This window comes from Triturus cristatus, chromosome 9, assembly GCF_964204655.1.
Source record: "Triturus cristatus chromosome 9, aTriCri1.1, whole genome shotgun sequence".
In the NCBI taxonomy this organism is placed as follows: Eukaryota; Metazoa; Chordata; class Amphibia; order Caudata; family Salamandridae; genus Triturus; species Triturus cristatus.
This window is the reverse complement of record NC_140592.1, coordinates 41935363-41953837: the sequence shown is the minus strand read 5'-3', so window position 1 is coordinate 41953837 and position 18475 is coordinate 41935363. Positions and strand designations below refer to the sequence as shown.

Sequence of the window (18475 nt, the reverse complement as noted above, 5' to 3'; positions counted from 1 at the left end):
GTACTAGCTTACGACTGTATCCACAGCGCAGTGGCACCGGTTGAAGTGTACTAGCTTACGGCTGTATCCACAGCGCAGTGCCACCGGTTGAAGTGTACTAGCTTACGGCTGTATCCACAGCGCAGTGGCACCGGTTGAAGTGTACTAGCTTACGGCTGTATCCACAGCGCAGTGCCACCGGTTGAAGTGTACTAGCTTACGACTGTATCCACAGCGCAATGCCACCGGTTGAAGTGTACTAGCTTACGACTGTATCCACAGTGCAGTGGCACCGGTTGAAGTGTACTAGCTTACGACTGTATCCACAGCGCAATGGCACTGGTTGAAGTGTACTAGCTTACGGCTGTATCCACAGCGCAGTGGCACCGGTTGAAGTGTACTAGCTTACGGTTGTATCCACAGCGCAGTGCCACCGGTTGAAGTGTACTAGCTTACGGCTGTATCCACAGTGCAATGGCACCAGTTGAAGTGTACTAGCTTACGGCTGTATTCACAGCGCAGTGGCACCGGTTGAAGTGTACTAGCTTACGGCTGTATCCACAGCGCAGTGGCACCGGTTGAAGTGTACTAGCTTACGGCTGTATCCACAGCACAATGGCACCGGTTTAAGTGTACTAGCTTACGGCTGTATCCACAGCACAGTGGCACCGGTTGAAGTGTACTAGCTTACGGCTGTATCCACAGCGCAATGGCACCGGTTGAAGTGTACTAGCTTACGGCTGTATCCACAGCGCAGTGCCACCGGTTGAAGTGTACTAGCTTATGGCTGTATCCACAGCGCAGTGGCACCGGTTGAAGTGTACTAGCTTACGGCTGTATCCACAGCGCAGTATGAGGCGGGGTGCACGTGCTGCTGAAGCGTGTTAACCATATCAGGGTCAGTCTTAGCTAGGGTAGGGCCCTTGGTGGAACCACATTTGGTGCTCTCCTGGTGCCCTTGCTGCTGCTGGTACGTAAAATGAGGTACCTGGGCCCTCTTTGTGTTCAGAGGCCAGCTGTTCTCTGATTATCTCAGAGTAGTGACTGGCCTCTGAACACAGACATCTCTGCTCCTCATAGCTCTGCTGCTTCATGCTGGTGAGGGGCAGAGAGGGGTGCTGCTTGAATGATGGCCTGGGGAAGCTGTTGAAGGACATGGGAAGGGGATTAAGGGAGTGTAAGATGGCGCCTATGAGATGTAGAACAAAAAGGTCAAGAACAGTTTAAGCAGAGTCACTAGAGACAGGTTGGGGTGAGACTGCCCAGTGTATGACCTTGATGCAAGCACTTTGGTGCCCCCCTCTGAAGCCCGGCGCACTGGGCATGGGTCCAGCTCACCAATGTAAAAGGCCAGCCCTGACCATACTGTTGTTGGTAAACTAGGATACTGGTACTTGAGGTATTGGGATTCGATGTGGGCACCATTGATCGGATGTCTTTCTTAGAGATGCATTCCACCTAAAGTGGAGCATGGGACTTCTGTTTCCCTTCCCACCGCTACCTCTCCCACCCCAAGGTCTGAAGAAGATCAGGATTCACCTGGCTCAAGTTATCCTAGTGGCTCCGAATTGGGCTGAGTACCTGGAGCTTCTGTGCATGAGCATCTGTCCTCCGATCAGGCCGCCGCTCATGCACCCGGGCCTGCGCTGTAAACGCCTCCATGCATGGAGATTTAGTGGTGCCATTTAACTGCATTCAGTCTAAAGTGGCAGATGTTTTCCTGACGGCCAGGCGTCTTGCGACAAAATCTGTTTATGTCAGACATTGGAACAAGTTTGTGGCATGGTTTGGTACCCGTAACATAGACCCATTGCAATCCAAACTATCAGATGTGTTACTGTTTGTTCTGTATTTGATCTAGTAAGGACTTGTAGTGAGGACTGTTAAAGATAATCGATCAGCCCAGTCTGACTTTTGCATTTACTGGACCAACTGTCCTCGTTCATATTATATCTTGTGATGCATTTTCTCAAAGGTTTAGTCTTCATGTTTCCTCCTAAACCTTTCATGATGCCACAGTGGCACCTTAATTTGGTCCTTGGCTTTTTCGTGTGTACCCCTTTTGATCAGTTGCTCTGCTGCTACCTATGTCTCCTGACCCTGAAGATTGTCTTTCTCATTGCGATAACTTCAACTCATCACATGAGTGAGGTTCAGGCTTTGTCAGTCCAGCTCCCTATGCCACCTTATTTCCAGACAAATCAGTGCAGAGTGTCTTTTCTACCAAAAGTTGTGACTTCTTCTCATGCCGGGCATTCCATCACTCTTCTAACGTACTTTGCCCCACGTCACCCCTCGAAAAAGGAGGAGAAATGTCATGGTTAGACCCCTCAAGGGTGCTCAGCTTTTACTTCCTTTGTACCAAAAACTATCAGGTGGATGATCCGCTTTTCATGAAGTTTCCCTGGGCAAAGAAAGGCAAAGGAGTGCAGAAGTGGACTTGGTCCAGGCGGATAGTTCTTTGCATTAGGTCCTGCTATGCAGTCGCCAAGAAGCAGCCTCCAGAAGGGTTGAGGGCCCATTCCACCAGGGTCATGGCTGCTACCACTGTGTTACTATGCAAAGAGCCTGTCCTAGATATTGATAAGACTGCAACGTACGTATCCGTGCACACGTTCACAATGCACTACTGCTTTAACAGCCAGTTTCAGCAGGGTGGGCATCTTTGCCATTTAGTCCTAAATAACTAATTTGTCTGACTCATTCCACAGACCCAGCACTGGCAAGGTACTGATTTTGTATATATTCCAAGGGTGATGAATCCGCTTTTAGTAGTATCCATTAGAAGAACGCGTTACTTACCTTCGCTGTGCTCTTTCTGGAGGATACATTATCTAACCGAAGAGTCCTCACTGCTCTCCTGCCTCCCTCGTTCTATGGAATAGACTCGTTTCCACCTACAAACGTCCCAAATTAGACATCTGCAAACTGGCACGAAAAAGTTGTTTTTGGGCTACACATACGAGGGTGTGGTTGGTATCTATGAAGGAACTGACGTCAGCAAGCTTGGGTGGCTCCAGTCCCAGTGAAGCTGACATTGAGCCACAGGACATCATCTGCTTGAGTGCAGTGGCTATGCTGAAAAATCTTCTGGATCGAGACTGGTGCCTGGGAATACTGTAAAGGTAGGGAATCTGCAGTCAGATAGAATATCAACCAGAAAAAGCTCTACGGACGGTAAGTAACTTGCTTTTTGTGGCAGTAAGAGTGGGCATGCCTGGTGTGGTCATCTGAACAAACATGCTGCTTTGTCTAGCTGGTCAGCCTCCTCTGTTGCTTTCCTTTTCTGTCATGGACCAGTGCCACAGGTTATGGGAGGCTTGCAGGAGTGGTTCCGGGCTGGATTTAATTTCTCGTTTGACTGAGATGCTCTCTTATAGGTAGATCGGATTCCGCTCGTTCCCTTTTGATTAAGAAAGGGGCTGCCATGCCATATGCACATTCTGGAAGTCATGTCAAGTGTTTGCGGCTCCTTAAGAAGATTCAAATACAAGAAGCAACATCCAAATCCATCAGTAAACTAGTGACACACAGTCTACGTGGACGTTTACTCCTCACTAGATGTCCTCCTGCCCCAGGAACTGTCTGCTTCTTATCCAGACCTGGATGTCCAAAACCTTCATGAAACTTGATCCCTCCAAAACTGGATTCCTCCTCTTCACCAACAAGAATAAGCAACAACTAGCTCAAACCTGGCTGAACGACTTGAGCATGGGTGGATTCAAAGCTCAAATTTCGACCAGCACAAAGTCACTTAAAAAGCGTCTTCAGAACTGCTGTCTTAGCCCTTGTACATTTGCATACCAATGGTGGCCAAGTCTGTGGTCTCCCAGACTCCACACTGTCCCCCACGCTGCCTGTGCCCTTTCTTAATAGACTCCTACATACCACTCACACATTTTCAAGGACCTTAAGAGATATCATCACATCACTCCACCCATAAGGAAATCCACCGGCTGCCATTGCCAGGCTGCTCCACCTTTAAAACCAGCTCCATCATCTACGGCATCACAACCAGCAGCACTGCCTGTCTGGATCGTAAGTTCACCCTCACTAGAGGCTCTCGGCACACCTGCAGCCAGGACACCATCAGACTAGAAATGAAGAAGAAAGAAGGAAACCACAAGGATATTGGACTTGTCCCTATTCATACTCTTGCTGTGGAATGACATCCATTTATCCAACAGGACTGTCCCTAACCTTCTTCCCTTTATGAAAGAACTGAAGACTCTTTAAAGAGCACTACATTGTAACACAGAAACTAGTCCATGGCCCTGCTCGGAACCCCGCATTCCCTGCCTGGAGTCACTTCCTAATTGTATCTGTCTTTAAATCTCTACAACGCTGCCCTGCCTATGGGTTAGGTTCATGCTATGCAAACACGACATACATGCATTTGTAAATATGTACTGACATCCAAGCATCAAATGTTTGGAGAGCTTTAAAGCTGCCCAATCAGAAAGTAGCACTTTTCATGATTAAAAATCTCTAGCACCATTCGGCATCACATCTTGGCTAAATGGGGAGTGGCACCATTCAGCAGTACATCTTGGCTACATGGGGAGTGGCACCTTTCGGTATTACATCTTGGTTACATGGAGAGTGGCACCATTCGGCATCACATCTTGGCTGCATGGAGAGTGGCACCATTCAGCATTATATCTTAGCTACATGGGGAGTGGCACCATTCAGCATCACATCTTGGGTGCATGGAGAGTGGCACCATTCAGCATTACATCTTGGGTGCATGGAGAGTGGCACCATTCAGCATTACATCTTGGCTACATGGGGAGTGGCACCATTCGGCATCACATCTTGGCTGCATGGAGAGTGGCACCATTCAGCATTACATCTTGGCTAAATGGGGAGTGGCACCATTCAGCAGTACATCTTGGCTACATGGGGAGTGGCACCTTTCGGTATTACATCTTGGCTGCATGGAGAGTGGCACCATTTGGCATCACATCTTGGCTGCATGGAGAGTGGCACCATTCGGCATTACATCGTGGCTACATGAGGAGTGGCAACATTCGGCATTACATCTTGGCTACATGCAGAGTGGTACCATTCCGCATTACATCTTGACTACATGGAGAGTGGCACCATTCGGCATTACATCTTGGCTACATGAAGAGTGGCACCTTTCGGCATTACATCTTGGCTACATAGAGAGTTGGATCATTCTGTATTACATATTGGCTACATGGAGAGCGGTACTATTTGGCATTACACCATGGCTACATGGATAGTGGCACCTTTCGGTATTACATCTTGGCTACATGAAGAGCGGCACCATTCGGCATTACATCCTGGCTACATGGGGAGTGGCACCATTCGGCATTAAATCTTGCCTACATGGGAAGTGCCACCATTCGGCATTACATCTTGGCTACATGCAGAGTGGTACCATTCCGCATTACATCTTGACTACAGGGAGAGGGGCACCATTCGGCATTACATCTTGACTACATGGAGAGTGGCACCATTCAGCATTACATCTTGACTACATGGAGAGTGGCACCATTCGGCATTACATCTTGACTACATGGAGAGTGGCACCATTCGGCATTACATCTTGGCTACATGAAGAGTGGCACCATTCAGCATTACATCTTGACTACATGGAGAGTGGCACCATTCGGCATCACATTTTGGCTGCATGGGAAGTGGCACCATTCGGCATCACATCTTGGCTGCATGGAGAGTGGCACCATTCGGCATCACATTTTGGCTGCATGGGAAGTGGCACCATTCGGCATCACATCTTGGCTGCATGGAGAGTGGCACCATTCGGCATCACATTTTGGCTGCATGGGAAGTGGCACCATTCGGCATCACATCTTGGCTGCATGGAGAGTGGCACCATTCAGCATCACATCTTGGCTGCATGGAGAGTGGCACTATTCAGCATTACATCTTGGCTACATGGGGAGTGGCACCTTTCGGTATTACATCTTGGCTGCATGGAGAGTGGCACCATTCGGCATTACATCTTGGCTACATGGGGAGTGGCACCATTCGGCATTACATCCTGGCTACATGGGGAGTGGCACCATTCAGCAGTACATCTTGGCTACATGGGGAGTGGCACCATTCAGCAGTACATCTTGGCTACATGGGGAGTGGCACCTTTCGGTATTACATCTTGGCTGCATGGAGAGTGGCACCATTCGGCATTACATCTTGGTTACATGGAGAGTGGCACCATTCAGCATCACATCTTGGCTGCATGGAGAGTGGCACCATTCGGCATTACATTCTGGCTACATGGGTAGTGGCACCATTCGGCATTACATCTTGGCAACATGGGGAGTGGCACCATTCGGCATTACATCTTGGCTACATGGAGAGTGGGACCATTCAGTATTACATCTTGGCTACATGGAGAGCGGTACTATTTGGCATTACACCATGGCTACATGGAGAGTGGCACCTTTCGGTATTACATCATGGCTACATGAAGAGCGGCACCATTCGGTATTACATCATGGCTACATGGAGAGTGGCACCATTCGGCATTACATCTTGGCTACATGCAGAGTGTCACCATTCGGCATTAAATCTTGGTTACATGGATAGTGGCACCATTCGGCATCACATCCTAGCTGCATGGAGAGTGGGACCATTCGGTATTACATCTTGGCTACATGGAGAGCGGTACTATTTGGCATTACACCATGGCTACATGGATAGTGGCACCTTTGGTATTACATCTTGGCTACATGGAGAGCGGTACTATTTGGCATTACACCATGGTTACATGGATAGTGGCACCATTCGGTATTACATCTTGGCTACATGGAGAGTGGCACCATTTGGCATCACATTTTGGCTACATGGAGAGTGGCTCTTTTCGGTATTACATCTTGACTACATGAGGAGTTGGATCATTCTGTATCAATCTTGGCTACATGGAGAGTGGCACCATTCGGTATTACATCCTGGCTGCATGGAGAGTGGCACCATTCGGTATTACATCCTGGCTGCATGGAGAGTGGCACCATTCGGCATTACATCTTGGCTACATAGAGAGTGGCACCATTCGGCATTACATCTTGACTACATGGGGAGTTGGATCATTCTGTATTGCATCTTGGCTACATGGGGAGTGGCATCATTCGGCATCACATCCTGGCTACATGGAGAGCAGGACCATTCAGTATTGCATCTTGGCTACATGGAGAGCGGTACTATTTGGCATTACACCATGGCTACATGGATAGTGGCACCTTTCGGTATTACATCTTGGCTACATGAAGAGCGGCACCATTCGGCATTACATCCTGGCTACATGGGGAGTGGCACCATTCGGCATTAAATCTTGCCTACATGGGAAGTGCCACCATTCGGCATTACATCTTGGCTACATGCAGAGTGGTACCATTCCGCATTACATCTTGACTACAGGGAGAGGGGCACCATTCGGCATTACATCTTGGCTACATGAAGAGTGGCACCATTCAGCATTACATCTTGACTACATGGAGAGTGGCACCATTCGGCATCACATTTTGGCTGCATGGGAAGTGGCACCATTCGGCATCACATTTGGCTGCATGTTGGCTAGTAAGAGCGGCCCCGGAAGGCAGCGGGCCGCTCCAACGTTGCCCCCACATTTGGTCCAGAGCCCACGAGGCTCCCACACCGGGCATTGGTTGTTGCTCAGAGTCCAGAGGGACTCCAACGACGGCGCATTGTTTGTTCAGAGCCACGGAGGCTCTAGGGGGCATTTCTTGTGTTTTGAGCCCAGCGAGGCTCCAGCGTTGCCCTCCCCCCCCCATTGTTCCCAGCTGCCCAGCACTTCGTGGCCAGCTGCTCCGTTTAGGCCCCTGACTCTGCTGGACAGGGCGTCCTTGCCCCTTCAAGGCCAGTTGGCCTAAGGACTGCCACAGGTTGTGGCTAATGTGAGTTTGGCGCTATTCTTGTCCTGCACCTCTGAATGTATTTTATGCATCATGTGTTTTCCTTTCCTACACCTCTGAATGTGATGCATCATGTGTAATGTGCGTTTACCCCTACAGGTATTGTGATACTTAGGTGGTTGTTTTCTCCCTAGTACAGGTGGTGCTAGTGAGGTCCTGATTCCGTGCGCAATATTTTCCTAAGGTGGTTAGGGTTGCGTAGGTGGTACTTACCTGTTACCAGTAGTTACTGGTTGTGTGCTACATGTTCTACTTTTAGTGCTACAGTGATTGTATGTGCTATGTTCTAAAGTCTTATTCCTATGTTCTAAGTGCTGTTTCTACAAAGTGCTAATTCCGGACAGTGGTCCATGTGGCCCTGTCCCCTGTACATATAATCCCTTGTAAATTCTGCCCGTGCCTGTTGGCACATTGTAAAGTGTGTGTTTTTATCTAATGTGTTGTGTATAATACAAAGGCTATTTTTATAGAATACCTTGTGTGGAGTTTCCTTTGTGGTGGGCCTTGGGTGTTGTTGCTGGGTGCGCGCGCAAACGCTTTACACATTGCCTCAGAGATAAGCCTGACTGCTCGTGCCAAGCTACCAAGGGGGTGAGCAGGGGTTATCTTTGGCGTGTACCTTCCTTGCCCTGACTAGAGTGGTGGTTTCTGCCTGGCTTTGGCGCAAGCCCTAGCCAACCAGGAATCCCCATTTCTAACAGATGCTGTTCGCGTGCTCAGTACTGACGTAAAGATATGTTAAAAAGCTTGTTATAACTCAGTACAGGTACTGGCAGTGCAATTGAAAAGCATGTTTTCAAGTTGTAGAGTGGAAAGCGTGCTTCTTGTGTTATGTCTGATAGCTGAGTACTAGAGAGGAGTTACTACTAGTACCAGGTGGAGGGTCACTCCATGAAAGCCGAGCCTCATATCCATAGCGACAGGTTGGTAAGAGCAGCTTATCATGCTACTTTGTCCCGCCTGCAGTTGAGTCTTTGAGAACAAATGACTCCTTCCCCTTCGAAATAATTGTTTCCTTTGTAAATATCTCTGTCCTTGGTCTCCCATCTGCATTTATCTCACTTGTGTTGAGGAGGAGGTGGCAGTTTTGTGATCCAGCACTGTGTAGTTTCCATGTACACGTTGTACACACTGAACCTATGCAGTGGTGCGCAGTAAAAGCCATACAGTACACGAGGGCTTCTTATGACCCAGAGTTTCTTAACCTTTTGACTCCTGTGAACCCCATGAATCACAACTGGAAGCCAGGGGCCTCCAGGCCAGTTCCCTGACTTGTACCGCAACAGAAATCCACAACAAATCCACAAATATACAGTATATTAACTCAGCACTTCTTCCCTCTGCAGCGACATGTTTAAATGTGAAAGTGACTGCGCGCTGGCGCAAGAACCAGGTCATATTCACAAATCAACCAATAATCATGAGAAGTCCGAGCTCTCGGCAGAAGTGGAGGGGGGGAGCAGTAAAGGGACTGAAAGTGACCTCGGACTGACACAGCAAAGCAATCGAGCTTGGTGTGGACGAAGCTGGAGACCACGAAGCCCCTTTGGGCTCAACGTTGACCACGGCCACGACTGTATAAAAGCGCGAAGACCAGTGCTTGTTACGCAGAGTGCAGGCTGCCTGCTGGGAAGTGGTGTCTGCCTGGGTGGTATGTCTGCCCTGCTGAAAGGTGCAGGCACAAGGAGCTCAGGGGCTCGAGCCCGTGGCTTCCACGGGTCGGACCCTGTTCAGACTGCACTTGGGTTTGGGCAGTGCACCTGTGTATATATTCACAGATGACTCGGTGCTAAGAACAGGGGCCCTCTGTGTGCAAAGTAGCGTGATATCAACCAAAGCACAAGGAATTCAAGTTTGTTTTGGGTCAGAAGCTGATGCTAGTTCAGGTCGGAGCGCGTCTTACTGCGAGCAGACTCCGCGTGCGCTCACACAGCGATAGAATCCGCCTCTGACTAAAAGATTTTGGAAATGCTTACGATGATTTTTCTTTAAATATCTTTATTGGTTGTGTTAATAAATATATGGAGCGCCTTGTGGAGGCTGTTCACTAGGCCTCAGTGAGTAATGTTATTACTTGATTAAACTATCCTCCTCCAGGAGGAACGCATGTATTCAGTGAGTTATCTGAGCATGCTTGGGATTACTGACAGAAGATCAGGGTTAGAGGTCATATGTGGGATCCCCCACACAGGGCCCCGGGACCGCAGGTTCAGAACTGCTCTCAGCCCATAGCTCCGTCTACTGCTCCTGCAGGGGGGGGGGGGGTTGAACAGACATATCATGAGCCCCGGCGCCTCCTTCTGCCCAAAGATGAGCAGCAGCTCTAAGGGGCGCGGCATTCAGTGCAGTCAGTGTGGTGGGCCCTCTGCACCCCTTGACCCACCCTAGGAATGTTTGTGGGCCTCACTCGGGGCATCATACTCCCTGAGGCTTTACGTTAAGGCTCTTGTCTTCTAATTACTGAGCGACCAAGCATCGGCTAATCCAATTAAGGAGCACACAGCCAAGACTGCGGGTGTAATGCACACCCAGGACTGCCTGGTGCCTGTGCGCTCATCCTGTTGACTGGAGCCAGGGAAGAGCGCCTGAGAAGCTTCGGTTGGTGCCCCCTGCCCATCTGGCTGCACTGCTGGCTCACTGCGTCATCGCCATTGTTCACTGGCTGCGCTGTTGGCCCACTGCGTCATCGCCATTGTTCCCTGGCACCACAGCGGGCAGTGGTAGGACCTGGAGGTGGCGTGGGAACGGAGGGATGTGTGCGTAAGCACAGGCTTGATGACCTAGGGACATTGTCTTATTGGTATTTGTGATGTGTGGCAAAGCAGCCCACCCAGCCCTCTTGGTGACGCTCAGGTTGTCCACTCCAAGCCATGATGTCAAACCATCATTTGATGTAAAACGAAAACAAGTGGCCGACGGTAGGGCTGCATGCCAACATCATCTCATACCAGGCACCACTTCGTGTTGTAGGGTTCAGGCCACTCAGCAGGGGGCATCCCCCATGTTCGTCAGCTCTGCGGAGCCCGGACCTACTGTCGCCCGCAGCACTTTACACTGCCTGCCATCCTCTCTTCCTGTCTGTGCCTCGATCCTGCCTCCCTCCTTGGGCACTACAATGCCTGCCATCCTCTCTTCCTGTCTGTGCCTCGATCCTGCCTCCCTCCTTGGTCACTACACTGTCTGCCATCCTCTCTTCCTGCCTCCCTCCTTGGGCACTACACTGTCTGCCATCCTCTCTTCCTGCCTCCCTCCTTGGGCACTATACTGCCTGCCACCCTCTCTTCCTTTCTGTGCCTCGCTCCTGCCTCCCTCCTTGGGCACTACACTGCCTGCCATCCTCTCTTCCTGTCTGTGCCTCGATCCTGCCTCCCTCCTTGGGCACTACACTGCCTGCCATCCTCTCTTCCAGCCTCCCTCCTTGGGCACTACACTGCCTGCCATCCTCTCTTCCTGTCTGTGCCTCGATCCTGCCTCCCTCCTTGGGCACTACACTGCCTGCCATCCTCTCTTCCAGCCTCCCTCCTTGGGCACTACACTGCCTGCCATCCTCTCTTCCTTTCTGTGCCTCGATCCTGCCTCCCTCCTTGGGCACTACACTGCCTGCCATCCTCTATTCCTGCCTCCCTCCTTGGGCACTACACTGCCTGCCATCCTCTCTTCCTGCCTCCCTCCTTGGGCACTACACTGCCTGCCATCCTCTCTTCCTTTCTGTGCCTCGATCCTGCCTCCCTCCTTGGGCACTACACTGCCTGCCATCCTCTCTTCCTTTCTGTGCCTCGATCCTGCCTCCCTCCTTGGGCACTACACTGTCTGCCATCCTCTCTTCCTTTCTGTGCCTCGATCCTGCCTCCCTCCTTGGGCACTACACTGCCTGCCATCCTCTCTTCCTGCCTCCCTCCTTGGACACTACACTGCCTGCCATCCTCTCTTCCTTTCAGTGCCTCGATCCTGCCTCCCTCCTTGGGCACTACACTGCCTGCCATCCTCTCTTCCTTTCAGTGCCTCGATCCTGCCTCCCTCCTTGGGCACTACACTGCCTGCCATCCTCTCTTCCTTTCAGTGCCTCGATCCTGCCTCCCTCCTTGGGCACTACAATGCCTGCCATCCTCTCTTCCTTTCTGTGGCTCGATCCTGCCTCCCTCCTTGGGCACTACACTGCCTGCCATCCTCTCTTCCAGCCTCCCTCCTTGGACACTACACTGTGGTTGTCGGCGGGAAAGCCACTTGCACCCCTAAGCAGATCTTAAATGCAAATATGGTCATTCATTTTTACCAGGGTAAATTCACGTAGGGTTTGACAAAATGTGGATGGTTACTTGTGTAAAATACCGAGAAGTACTCAACAAGTAGTTAGAATGTGAGTAAATCTGCCCCCAAGGAGAGCGAGTTGATGTTCTGGTGAAGGAGTACCCTGGGACGTTTGTAACTACCCACAGATGCACACTCTGGTGAGTACTCCACCTGACTGGGCAGAAGCCTAAACTCCTAGGAGTTCATGTGCACTTTGGGGATGTGGGGTGCACGCACCCCAACATCCGTGGTCAGGCATGGGAGTTGTGTACAGAAAGCACAGTAGAAAAATATTTTCTCATTTTTGCAAAAATAAACAAGTGCCATTTCTACTGTCAGGGTTTTCGCACGAACAAAGAAACACGTGTGTATTTGCTCACACGAAAATGGAATTAAAAACACAGTCCAGGAGCTTCTCGGTACAGCCATGGAGTTTACCCCACGCTAGAAGGACCTCTACGGGAGTAGATTAAAACAGTGGCGTAACATAAGCTCCCGCAGCCCCCGCGGTGCAGGGGGCCTCCTAACTGCAGGAGCCCCCCTCATTACAGTACCCTCACCTGAGAGCTCCTGATTGAGTCCCTTGGGGGCTCCATGTACCCTGCAGAGGGGACCCCTCAGCACAGTGACCTGGCCTGAGAGATCCTGTTGAGTCCGGGGGCTCCATGTACCCTGCAGGAGTCCCCCTCATCACAGTACCCTGGCCTGAGAGCTCCTGTTGAGTCCGGGTGGCTCCATGTACCCAGCAGGGGGCCCCCTCATCACAGTACCCTGGCCTGAGAGCTCCTTTTGAGTCCAGTGGGGCTCCATGTATCCTGCAGGGGAGGCACTCATCACAGTACCATGGCTTGAGAGCTCCTGATTGAGTCCCTTGGGGGTTCCATGTACCCTGCAGGAGCCCCCCTCATCACAGTACCCTGGCCTGAGAGCTCCTGATTGATTCCGGGGGGGTTCCATGTACCCAGCAGGGGGCCCCCTCATCACAGTACGCTGGCCTTAGAGCTCCTGTTGTGTCTTTGGGGGGGGGGCTCCATGTACCCTGCAGTGGGCCCCCTCATCACAGTACTCTGGCCTCAGAGCTCTTGTTGAGTCTCAGGGGGTTGGGGGCTCCATGTACCCAGCAGGGGGCCCCCTCATCACAGTACCCTGGCCTTAGAGCTCCTGTTGTGTCTTGGGGGGCTCCATGTGCCCTGCAGGGGGGCCCTCATCACAGTACCCTGGCCTTAGAGCTCCTGTTGTGTCTTGGGGGGGGCTCCATGTACCCTGCAGAGGGGCCCCTCATCACAGTACCCTGGCCTTAGAGCTCCTGCATGTACCCTGCAGGGGGCCCCCTCATCACAGTACTCTGGCCTCAGAGCTCCTGTTGAGTCCGGGGGGTTCCATGTACCCTGCAGGGGGGCCCCTCATCACAGTACCCTGGCCTTAGAGCTCCTGTTGAGTCTCAGGGGGAGGGGGCTCCATGTACCCTGCAGAGGAGGCACTCATCACAGTACCCTGGCCTTAGAGCTCCTGTTGTGTCTTGGGTGGGGCTCCATGTACCCTGCAGAGGGGCCCCTCATCACAGTACCCTGGCCTTAGAGCTCCTGTTGTGTCTTGGGGGGGCTGCATGTACCCTGCAGGGGGCCCCCTCATCACTGTACTCTGGCCTCAGAGCTCCTGTTGAGTCCGGGGGGTTCCATGTACCCTGCAGGGGGGCCCCTCATCACAGTACCCTGGCCTTAGAGCTCCTGTTGGGTCTCAGGGGGAGGGGGCTCCATGTACCCTGCAGAGGAGGCACTCATCACAGTACCCTGGCCTTAGAGCTCCTGATGGAGTCTGGGGGGGGCTCCATGTACCCAGCAGGGGCCCCCCTTAAGTTTTGTTACGCCACATCATTTGTAGCAGTGCTTTGTGAATCGGGCCCACAGGGCTTTCCTACCTGTGTGATGCTCTCATATTGTCAGTGTGAGTGATGCGTTTCTAGGCGCTGCGCAGCCTTAGTGTTGCCTTCAAGCAGCAGTGTCCGGGGTGCAGTAGTGTCAGCCATGTGCGCTGCAATCCTACAAGGGCGTCTGCTTGAATCATGAATTCTCTGATCCCATCACTTTTCAAGGCACTAATACCTTGATCTTGGTTACGCAGTGGATGGGAGAAGCATCCACGGTAGGCCTTTCCTTGGTAGTTTCTGCTTTAAATTGGCCTATTTGTGTTAAGATCTATTCATCTACTTCAGCCAAAGCGCAGTGTACCGAGGGTGTACCTAGTTACGAGATGACCAGATCCGTGAGCACGGACTCCAGCGCTTTGCTGTGTGTTTGGCAGGAATGTATGCCTTTACAACGCAGTTTTTACATCGCAACATCCTTTACAACGCATTCTTTTGCATCGCATGGCATTACATCGCATTTTCAGAAACTACCTTTACAATGCATTCCAATACATCGCATTATACCTTTACAACACATTCCATTACAATGCATTCCATTACATTGCATTTAAGGTAAGTGTTGGATAGTATAGGGGTAATAATTACTATTCTAACTCCAGTGAGTGCAACAGTAGGGCAAGTGTTGGATAGTGTAGGGGTAAAAATTACTATTCTAACTCCAGTGAGTTCAACAGTAGGGAAGTGTTGGATAGTGTAAGGGTACTATGCGTTGTACTGGTATGCAATGCAAAGGATGTTGCGATGTAATGACTGAGTTGTAAAGGTTGTTTCCCGTTTGGCAGTCACAACGCTTTAAATGGGAATACTGACGTGCTGGTACTCACTATTCAGAGTACCTGTGTGCTCCTGGGAAGTACCGGTACTCTGCCATTAAATGTACTGCAGCAGTGCTGAGAAGGGCAGATACTCTCTCTTTCACATTAAAGAAGTGTGGGTACTCAGTACCTGACAGCACCTGGCCATTTAAAGCACTGTGTTTTTTGTTGAATTTAATAACATTATTTGAAATTAATCCCCATGTTGCTACCTGTCCATGGATGAAAGTGACAAATGATGCTGCCGCTCTCAAGTCTGAGCGGAGAGCCCTCATGACGTGGGTCTGGTTCTTGGCAGGGGGAGACTTATTCATGGCACATTCAGGGTCCGAAAGGACGCCAAGTATCCTTCCTAGTTCCGTAGAAATGGAGGGGGGCAGGGTGGGGTACGAGGATTGAGATTTGACCCCTTTATAGACCTGCTGAGACAGGTCCCAAAGCACACGTGCTGCAGAGTGTGGAATGAATAAAAGACACGGGCAACCTGTACTATTACCCTGGTTGCAAAAACTTGTCACACTTTGCGACCAGTATTTTTGCGTCGAGAGTGGGAGTTTGCAACCGAGTTTGTGGACGGTTTTAGCTGTCCATGACGGTCTGTGTCAGAAGAGTGTTCTAAGATGCAGTACAATATGGATTAAAGACCTGAGTGTGAGAGGCGTTCCTAGCCCGAGGACTGGTTCCTAAGGTTCCACCTCCGCATCGGACCTGGTGAGACTGAGCAGAGGAGGTCTCCTGTGAGGCCTCCTGAGGCAATGGGTACATTTGTTCTTTCCTTGCTGGGGCAGCCTGGGGTGTTTTCAGCCCCTGTTAACGTTTTCTGGAACGTGCTGCTCCTTCTAGATCCAAGAGGCTTTGGAGCACAGGTTAGTGGGGCTGGAATGGTGCCAGCAAGTTGCACTCATGATTGGCACTGCCCTGTTCGCTCCTGGTGTCTGGATCATATATTCAAGCCCTCTCAAGAGCTCACCAGGCCAGCACCATCTATGTCCTGCATTCACACCGATGCACTCAACTGAAATATGCGAATTAAGGGGACGTTTCTAGATGGTATTGATCCTTACCATAACCCCCCTTACTTCTCTTGAGATTGACGAGTTAAAGCCTCTCCCGCCATCCTTCTAGAGCCCACGTGTGGAAATGCAGACTAGCGGCTGAGCCTGCAATCAGAGGCCAGACTCACGAGGCAACCAGGGCGGCTATCAGTGGCAGGCTCCTCGCTCTCTCCCCAGACATTGGTCTCGGATATTAGCGAATAGAGTTGAAGAAAGGTGAAGATCCAAGAAAAATGCAGAGAGGTGTTGCAAAACCGTGACCGTTAGAAGCACTGACCCCATAGGCGTGCATTTGCAAAAAGAAACAAATGCTGGCTGTTATTGGCAGACCCTGTCTGAGATCCATGGCAAAGGAGGATCCGACGGGGACATAATCGCAAAGCGATATAAATGATGTGTCCGAAAATGTGGGGGACTGGATTGGTAAAAACTATGCTGGACGTTGGACGTTTCCATACTATCCTTGTATATTCATTCTGTTTCATGATAACTTGCAGGGAGAATATATTTTTGGTGCAGACTTTATTTGAATCTGTATTATCTGATGTAGCAAGGCTGCGTAATTCATGTCTTTGTGGTAATGAGTTTGATTTCATTGTTGAGTTTCATAAATGCAAAACCGCCAGTGGTTTTTGACCGTCCTGGTCATATTTCGCCTCCTTCTTCACAACGCAAACACATAAAAGATGACAGACGGAGGAAACCTCAAACCCTGTCCCAACGAATGAGAATGTCCAGTGACCCTCCTCCCCTCACACCATCCTTCTGGCAGAGGGAATCTGTCTTCCTGGTAGCATCCGTGGTGCCTTAGTTGTTCTGGCAACTAGCAGCCTCCTGGGAAGCCCTCAGCAATAGCAGGGCCTCACAGTATTCAGCCACAGTCCTAACATCATAGACACCTGTGTTCCCAACAAGACGCCTATCTCTCCTGCCTGAAAAGGCCCCGTTCGGACTCAAGATGGCTGCACTTTGGACTATTCCTAGTTATGGATCTTCAGTGACATCAGCGTTGAGACAAACACTAGATCACCTCGAGGGCCTCGATCTACTGGCGATTCTCAGCCTGAATGTAGACTTCAGAGCTGTTCAGAGGCACCAGTTGTGAACACCGGGAGGATCTGTTGGCAGAACTGGGCAGAGGCCAACACCATGGCCTGGTCTTATGAGCAGGTTTCCTGAAGGCAGCCAGGACTCTCCTCTCATCATCCCTGGTGATGGTCTAACCTCACCGGTGCATAATACATTTTTAAAGAGCTATTGGGCTGTGTATAATGATTGTATTAAAAACCAGAAGGGTTGGTTTTAATCGTGGTATTCTCATGGGGCTCTGGAGACAGATGTCAGCAGAATGGCAATGTTGGCGAGGTGAGCTGAACATGATGGTGAGGGCCAGACTGGAAAGCAAAATGAGTCCTGGCATAAAATATTCAAATTAGCCTCACTGCAGAACATGGGCAAAGGTGGCACCGTTGGGTCATTGCAGCCCATCGTGCTCTGAAAGCACCGCCCTAGCCTGCATCCTACTGGGGGCTTGCCAGAATGCCGACCCTGACGGCCAAAAGGGGCCGAATAATTGCACCCAGGAGTTCATGATATCAAATGAAGCCGCAGTTAAACCCGGGTACTTTCATAATTCACGTCTTTGTATGTCAGGGTTGTATGTGATGTTAAGGAAATCTGGTCTGGAGCAACTTTCTCGACGAACGTGTTCCATCACTTTTATTAAAATAAATCATTGCCAGAATGTTGAGTGCATGTTAGCGAATGTCTTATGTCTTGAAAATCTCCTGACAGACCTATTGTTTCGGATGCCATAGATCTTTGTTTCACTGCTAGAAAGCTAGGGAGTCCTTGAACCCCTTCTTTCTTCTTCCTGTTTATCCCCTCTTTTTCTTGTTTGTATGCCAGGGGGCCAACCCCATCACATAGTATCTGACCTTTTCCATTCATCCCTCATCCTAGACCCCAAGCACCTCCTTTTTTCTCCCACATTTTGTTTTTTTCTTTGTCCCAGTCTTCTGCCTCTACACTAGGACCTCTACCCCTGCTTACACCCTAGTAACTTGACCCCTACCTCTACCCCAGTACCTCTGCCTCGTACCTCTACTATTGTCTCAACCATGGTATTTCCACTCTTATCTAGTCTTTAGTTCTTCGCCTCCTGGTATCCCTGTTCTCCGGTTACTCTAAGACCTTCACCCCTACCCATATTCATGCTGCCTCTACCTCTCCCCTAGTATTTATAACTGTTGTATCACTGCTTGTACACTGGTACATCTGCTGCCAAGGATACTCCTACCACGGATACTCCTATAACTCTTCTGCGCCCCCACTTATTCCTCCTGCCCTTTTTTCTCAACTGTATTTTATGAGGTTTTCTTGTCTCCTTTATGGTATTTTTGGGGGATTTCCTCAATTTTCCCAGGTAAGTGGTTTTCTCATTCTGAAAATATGCCAGGATATAATTTTACTAGCCTGGCACTATCA

The 18475-nt window shown here is 50.4% G+C and overlaps 1 protein-coding gene across 1 annotated transcript in view; it reads left to right on the top strand.

Moving 5' to 3' along the window:
* The window catches only part of P4HTM (prolyl 4-hydroxylase, transmembrane), a 212253-nt gene that overhangs the window by 120837 nt on the left and 72941 nt on the right, over positions 1 to 18475 (top strand). The window lies entirely within an intron of this gene.